The sequence below is a fragment of the Pleurodeles waltl genome, chromosome 4_1 (assembly GCF_031143425.1).
Source record: "Pleurodeles waltl isolate 20211129_DDA chromosome 4_1, aPleWal1.hap1.20221129, whole genome shotgun sequence".
In the NCBI taxonomy this organism is placed as follows: Eukaryota; Metazoa; Chordata; class Amphibia; order Caudata; family Salamandridae; genus Pleurodeles; species Pleurodeles waltl.
This window is the reverse complement of record NC_090442.1, coordinates 117,623,034-117,631,367: the sequence shown is the minus strand read 5'-3', so window position 1 is coordinate 117,631,367 and position 8,334 is coordinate 117,623,034.

Sequence of the window (8,334 nt, the reverse complement as noted above, 5' to 3'; positions counted from 1 at the left end):
GCCAACAGTGACATGGCTGGAGAGGCTTCTGCTAGCAACTTGCCCACGCTTGTCACAAGTGAACTAAAATACGTCTTTTAAACAAGGTGGTGCATGATGATTTAGCTAGAAGGTGAAAGTGAAGGCAGAGTAAATCCTGGAATTCTGTTAGGCATGTGTTTCCATTTCCAATTCTGAGGTATTTAAAGGAGCTAATATAATACTGACATTGAAAAATTGCTTTGTAAAACCTCAGTCCTGATACAACAAAATATTTAGTGGCAGTAACATGGGAACAAGGACATTTAGAAGGTGATCTTGGTATTGCTTTTATGTGCTTGCCTATCCTTTGGGACTCGAGGAGACAGCTGGAGAATGTAGACCAGGTTAATGGTTGCCTTCAGGTGTGGGTCTCTGCACCTTTGCCACAGGCCACATCTAGAACATTTGTCTAGAAGAAGAACTATTTAGAAGTTTATAACTTGCTCTTGTGATGTTATTGGGGCCACGTACAAGCTATAGGGAGCCGTAGTTTATCTGGGTCTAATAGATGGTCATCAAGTCCTATAAAACCACAAGCATCATTTTAATATAGCCGTTGATACATGCATGAAATATACGAAAATAATTAGCTCTATTAAATTGCTATAAAATCATAAATCTCTTTTTCTGATATATGTAAATTGTTGCACCAAAGATTCATAACTTTTTCGTGACTTGAGCCACTTTATTTGGAGAGAGCACATCCCTCTCCTTGAGATTTGTCCACTTTGGAGTTCTAAAATGAAGATGATCTGATAGAGGCTAGCAGAGACTTGTGTTGCGACAGACCACACTATTTAGCATCAGATAGCAGAAATGATAAAGATCAATAATAACTGTGAAGTGGTTGGGAGATGTAAAAAAACTAATTGCCAAGATAGTTTCCTTTTCAGGGCAAACTCCAATATATTGTGTAATAATGCAGTTACTTCCACTGTCTTTCTTGGAAATACGACATATGACTTCCTGGGGAACATTCTAAATTAATTGAAGGGGGTGGCGAATGCCAACAGGTGCTCGCACATCAGCAACAGGTATAACGGATGTTTGATCAGAGCCCATGATGAACCCTCTGATTTATAGTCTGAGTGTTAGACCTCACAGCCTTAGGGTGGTCTTCCTCCAACTTTTTGCCTGCCTCCCTCCATTTTTCTGATCTCATTTTTGCTGGTTTTAGGACTGCACACATTACCACTGGTAACCAGCGCTAAAGTGATTATTCTGTCTCCCCTAAACATGGTAACATTTGCTCATCCCCAATTAGTATATTTAATATACCTGTAAGTCCCTAGCAAAGTTATCACGTGACCAGTGCCTGTAAATTAAATGCTACTACCCACAAAGGTAGCCCCTTAACCATGTCTCTGGCCTGCCATTGCAAGGCCTGTTTGTGCAGGTTCACTGACACTTCGACTTGGCATTTAAAACTACTTGCCAAGCCTTAAACACCTCTTTTATTACATATACGTCACTTCTAAGGTAAGCTCTAGGTAGCCCGTAGCGCAGGGTGCTATGTAAGTAAAAGTCAGGATATGTACAAGTTTTACATGTCCTGGTAGTGAAAGACACCTAAAGTTGCGACAGACCACACTATTTAGCATCAGATAGCAGAAATGTTAAAGATCAATAATAACTGTGAAGTGGTTGGTAGATGTAAAAAAACTAATTGCCAAGATAGTTTCCTTTTCAGGGCAAACTCCAATATATTGTGTTATAATGCAGTTACTTCCACTGTCTTTCTTGGAAATACGACATATGACTTCCTGGGGAACATTCTAAATTAATTGAAGGGGGTGGCGAATGCCAACAGGTGCTCGCACATCAGCAACAGGTATAACGGATGTTTGATCAGAGCCCATGATGAACCCTCTGATTTATAGTCTGAGTGTTAGACCTCACAGCCTTAGGGTGGTCTTCCTCCAACTTTTTGCCTGCCTCCCTCCATTTTTCTGATCTCATTTTTGCTGGTTTAAGGACTGCACACATTACCACTGGTAACCAGCGCTAAAGTGATTATTCTGTCTCCCCTAAACATGGTAACATTTGCTCATCCCCAATTAGTATATTTAATATACCTGTAAGTCCCTAGCAAAGTTATCACATGTGACCAGTGCCTGTAAATTAAATGCTACTACCCACAAAGGTAGCCCCTTAACCATGTCTCTGGCCTGCCATTGCAAGGCCTGTTTGTGCAGGTTCACTGACACTTCGACTTGGCATTTAAAACTACTTGCCAAGCCTTAAACACCTCTTTTATTACATATACGTCACTTCTAAGGTAAGCTCTAGGTAGCCCGTAGCGCAGGGTGCTATGTAAGTAAAAGTCAGGATATGTACAAGTTTTACATGTCCTGGTAGTGAAAGACACCTAAAGTTGTTTTTCACTATTGGGATGTCTGCTTCTCTCATAGGCCAGAATTATATACTTTTTAGTAGTAATTTCTGATCTGAAAGAAATGGTTGGAATTGTGTTTAGAAATATTGCTTACTTGTGAAGCTGGATTTAACATTGCTATTTTAGAAATGCCACTTTAAAAAAGTAGGCATTTCTCTGCATTTACTGCTCTCTGTGCCTTACAGACTGTCTCCAATCCACGTCTGGTCTGTGCTGGTTGACAGCTCCCCTTGTGCATTCTACCTAGACAGCCATAGACACAGCACGCTCAGCTGCATTTTCATCCATCTGCATACTGATGGGTCTTCCTGTGCAGAAAGGGCGGGGTTGCTCTCGCTTACACTTCAAAGGCTAGTGGCTTGTCCTCATACAAAGGATGTATAAACCCCCCACATATCTCCTGGCAGACAGGACTGTGTTGAAAGGGGAATTGGTATACTTAAAAGGCACATTAGGGTATTTATACTTGGTCTTTGAATCCCCGAAGATCAGACACTTCCTGACCCACAACTGGACTATGTGAAAAGAACTGCGGTGCTGCCCAAAGGATTCATTTGGGTTGCTTTTCTGGAAGGACTACTCTCCTGCCTGTTGCTCTGCTGCCTGCTGCTCCCTGTCTCTGCTAAAATGACTTTGCCTTCCCCCCTCAAGTGATCTCCAAGGGCTTGTCAATTTGCCTCTGGTTAAGAAGTTCCCGGGGCCATCAAAGACTTTTCCTAAAGGAGAAAATCCACTGCACTGGAAAAATCAACACAACGGCTGCAGAATCAAAACAGCAGCTGTCTCGAGACTGAAAAACTGATGCAGCCCCTGCAGAATCGACGCCGTGCCTGTTTCATCATCACAGTGCATTTCAATTTTCCACACATTATCCCAGGACATCAATTTGTCCCCGATCAACAGTAAGGAACCCAGGCTGCATGACCTAAAATCAACCCATCCCCTTACTGCAAGAAAAGAATTGACACATCATCTCCTCTGAGCTGGAAGAATCAACACATCACTTTATTTTACAGTGCTTCACCCCCTCTGTGGCTCTGCAGGGTCATTGTTTTTGGCACATTCCAGTTTGCACTAAAAAGACACATCCATTGATTCCTATGGATTAAGATTTACTTAAATCTCTAAATAGTGATATCTCGACTTGTGCATATTCTATTTTTGTCACTTTGGTCTTATTTTATTCATATAAATATTATTTATTTTCCTAAACTGGTGTGGAGTACGTTTTGTGGTGTTTTCACTGTGTAACTCTATGTGTAACTCTATGAGTTGTTGTACAAATACTTTACACATTGCCTTCTAAGATAAGTCTGACTGCTCTATACCAAGCTACTTCCGGGTGAGCATAGGATAATTTAGGTTGTGTTTTGCCTTACTCTGATTAGGATTGTGGTCCCTACTTCAACAGGGTGAATACCTCTGCCAAGTAGAGCCCCAATTTCTAACACTGAGGAACCCAGACTTCAAAAGAGTCCTGAAAAAATGAATAAACCATAAGAAAGAAGCCTTTGCTAATTGACTTAATTAGTAAAAAGGTGAGAGCAAAGAACATACATGTTGTTGTGGCCTTATTTGAAGATTGCCATCATAGACAACTATGCAACTAGTGACAATTTTGACATGTGATATGTTCCTTTTGGCATAAAGAATGTTCTTTGCAAGCAGGAACAATGCAGAGTAGAATTTCCATGCTACACCGCTACAGCAGATCAAAGAATCTACTGGTAGTACTCACAATGAAAACTGGAGAAGGGAAATCGAATTATAAGACCCAATGAAAGTGAATAAAAGGGTAGATCAAAAACTAGGGAATTAGACATAAACACTGCATCCTTCCTCATGCAAATAGAGACGATGGGTCTGATTTAGATCTTGGCGGATTCGATCCCTCCATCACTTTCCGTTGGAAAATCCATCCACCTCCTACACAGTCCACCCACTGTATCTTGAAGCTAGTGCGTCTATAGATGATAGTCCATCAGAATCCAGTTGTCTCTGTCACAATTTTACAACCACGTCGATGGCATCATAGGCAAAAGTGGCTGTTGGAGGGAGTACAGCCAGTTTCTCCACCGGATCAATCACAATGTGCCTTTCTTGCGATGTAACTGTGACGGGGAAACCTCCACATCTGAAGTGGTGGTATTGAACAGATATAAGATTTAAAATTATCTTTTTTGCCTTTTGCACTTCCGGTTCCATCATGACCTTGAACATCCAAGTCCTGCTTGTCTGCTGCTACTTGTTCACGAAACAAATCAACCCCGTCGTTATAGGAATCAAAGGCACTTTTTGTCTTACTTGTTACCTTTTGAATTGTCTGTTTACATTAGCACTGGACTCATGCAAATTTTAAAATCCAATTTCAAGCAATTTATGGCAAATGTGTAATGCATATGTGTGCAATGTTGGCATTTAAAAATATAAAGTAACATACTTGTAAGAAAATATTTCCAATACTGTCATATTTTGTGCAAGCTTCCTTCATGATAATGGACCCTTACACAAAAGTTGACCGTAAACAAAACTCATTATGTATAAATACAGGTGTGTTCCCTCATTTTACGCTATCAAATTATATAAAATATGTATCACACATTTTTTGGGATAATTTCAGTTTATTAAAATTTAGTAATCACAGTAGACGAGAATAAAATGTTTTGTTTAAAAAAAATAAGTAAAATCAATGATAGTCCTAAACAGAAATCATTTTAGAATTGTTATTAATGTAAGATTGCTACTAGTCTAGTGTAATTTCTGCATGTGATTAAATTTAAATTAACTTATTTTTGGAAGGTATAATGCATGTGTTTATTCTCTCATTAAGTTGTTATAAACACACCTGTATTAAAAATTAAAAAAATATATATATAGTTTTTTAGTGGTAAGTGTCCAGTATCATGACGAATGGCTGCACCAAAAATAATATGTCTATCACATTACTTTTCTTAGAAGCATATGGACATTTATGAAATAAAATGAAAACATAAATGGCGAATATAAGGTCCAAACTTGAGATCAGGCCATGACTGTGTTGCCCAGGACTTGCCTCCTATACACACTATCAAAGGGTAACCTCCTCAGGAGGGGTCACCTAGTGGGCACAGAGAAGGCACTTCAAGGATCTTCCTTGAGAGGGGTGGGTTTGGGTTTGACATGGGGTAAGCAGAAGTAAGATGTGAATTTGTTGGGAGGGTAACTGGTAGGAGGAGTGGGAGAGGTTTAGGGTTTGGAGGTAAAGGGAGCTGGAGTGGGTGATGTGCATGTGTCTGAATATTTAGGTATAGCATGGGGGTCTGGTTATGCTGTGTATGTTTGGATGTGTGCTTATGCAGGTGTGTAGAATTTGGGTGAATGTAAGTGTTTGGCTTCGGGTGGTGTTGTTTTTCGTGCTGGTGTGTTAATTTTGATGAGTGTGATGGGGAGGTGATTGGTCTGTTTGTGGTGCATGTGGGTGTGGTGGTGCGTGTGGATGGGGTGGTGGTTGTGGTGCTTGTGGGTATGGTGATGGGTGTGGTGACTGTGGTGTGGTGGTGGTTGTCATGCTTGTGGGTGTGGTGGTGGTTATAGTAGTTCTGGATGTGGTGTAGTTGTGGTGCTTGTGTGTGTGGTGGTGGTTATTGTGGTGCTTGTTGGTATGGTAGTGGTTGTAGGTGTGGTAGGGGTGGCTGTGGGTGTAGTGTCAATAGTGGGTGCATGTTGTTTGTGTGTTTGCTTGTGTTTTCTGTGAGTTTATGTTTATGTTTATGTGTGTATGTGCGTGTGTAAGGAGTCGCTTTCTTCTGTTGAAGTGGGTACCTTCATAGAAGGGAATATGCTTGAGATTGTGGTGGGATTTGGGATTTAGGGTGAGGAAGAGATTGGATTTGGGGCACAATGGTAGGCTTGTTGGGTGACTGCAGTCACTGAGGAGGCAATTTCAGCAAGCAATCCTTGCATGCCAGACATTAAACTGTGAATGTCTCCAGGAAAGCCACTGTTTAATGCATTAGGCAACCAAGGCCCGGTATGCCATTCATGATTGCACTGTGACCTACAGAGATGAGGTCAATAGCCTCCTTCTCAGCTGGGGTGACAGAGGCAGGGGGTGAGGTGCCTGTGGTGAAGGCGATCCTAGCCCTTTTAGGGGGTCAGTTTTGGCCAACTGGGAGAGGAGCAAGAGGGAGGGTGGAGATGGCTGGTGGACAAAGATGAGGTTGGTTCAGTTTCTGGAGTGTGCACCACCACTAGGAACTAGTCGCTTGTGGAGGTCTATGAAGATGATTGTGAGCTGGTGACCTCTGTTCCAGTCTTCTCACCTTCCATGTCACTGTGTCCATCAGTGTCAAATGTTTTTCCACCAGAAACATGGCAGCCAGCTGCTTCCCCGCTTTCTTATCCAATGCCCTCTTAGCCTGCTCATTAAGATACTGTAAAGATATATACAATAGTTTTAGTGTATCTGTGGAAATATAACTGATCATGACATATGTCATCAAAAGATTTCAACATTTTTGTCTTTTTTCCCCATGCTTCAAGCATTTTAAACTTAGGTTTACGTACATCTTTATCTCCTGTACATGTTCAAAAGCGATTTTGGTCACAGTTTTATTGTTTTCTCTTATTGCTCCTAATTCAATTCTGATCATTTACCTTATCTATTTTCAATTATTCCCAAGAACTCTTTCACCCTTCTGAATGCATTTTCAAAAATTCACAATGAGTTATTTATTTCATATGATCTGGACTTTTGCAGCTAGGATACTCCAACACAAGTATGATGGATTATCCCTCCCTCTAAGTACAAAAGCATTAATAAATGTTACCTTAGAATAATTAGAACAACATTTCTGTATTCCATGTGATGGAATTTTTCATCTGCTGAAGTCATTTTAAGGAACCTAAATGTCCACATTAACAATTTTTCACCTGGATATAGCAAAGGACAATAAATAAATGTGTTTAGGCGGTGTTACTCTGTCACAAATGTGTTTTCATTCCTGTCAGATTGTTTTTTAGAAAAAGGTAAATTTTTCTAAAATCAGACTGGCTTACATGCACATTTGTGAATGAGCAAGACATCATTGAAAATTGACACATTCAGCATAAATTGACATGTCTTCATTATTAACATATCATGATAATTTATAAACATTTTTTCTGATATTTTTGGACATTTTTCTTCACTTGTTTGATAGTGATTGTTCAAAATACTGAATCTCATTTGCAATTTCTGAAACATTCACTGTATCATAGGTGCAAGTGATGCTCTGTCACTTCTAATGTTCACAGTTTGGAGGGAGTATCACACCTGACACAAAATAGAAGTTTGCCCTGTGTGGTACAAATGTCTTTCATTAAATATCACTAAACAAGTTAGGTTTGTTTTGAGCAGACATGTGTCTGCTCAAAACAGCACTTTATAAAAGAAAGAAAAACAAGTCACTGTGATACACCTTCTGCCAAACTTACAAATTCAAGAACCCTTCTTGTGCGTAGGTCATTTGTCACCCTTAATGGTGAAACCACATTTTGTTGCTGTAGCAAACATTAGGTATATGAAATGGAATGTATATAGCAAACTTACCCCTTCATTCTCTTGTCTAGGGTACTAATAGCCATTAAGGTTGGGATAGGCCACCACAAGTATGCAAGCCATTGGGGAGGAGTAATGGTATGGCACACATGCTTCACATGTTGTGAGGACTGGCTGAGCTGGACTTTGGCTGACTTCCTGTCCTTTTTGGCAGTGTATTCTGCACTCCTTATAGATCCCCAGGGTCCACATCTTCTTTGTACAGTCCTGGATTTGTGGAAACTAAAGAAAAAGCAATGTCATGCTGCCAGAGGACTGCCCTGCTACTTGAGATCTGCTGTGCTGTCATTGAAGGAAGACTGGCCCTACTCCCTTCATCCCAATCTACCTAGGTGATTCC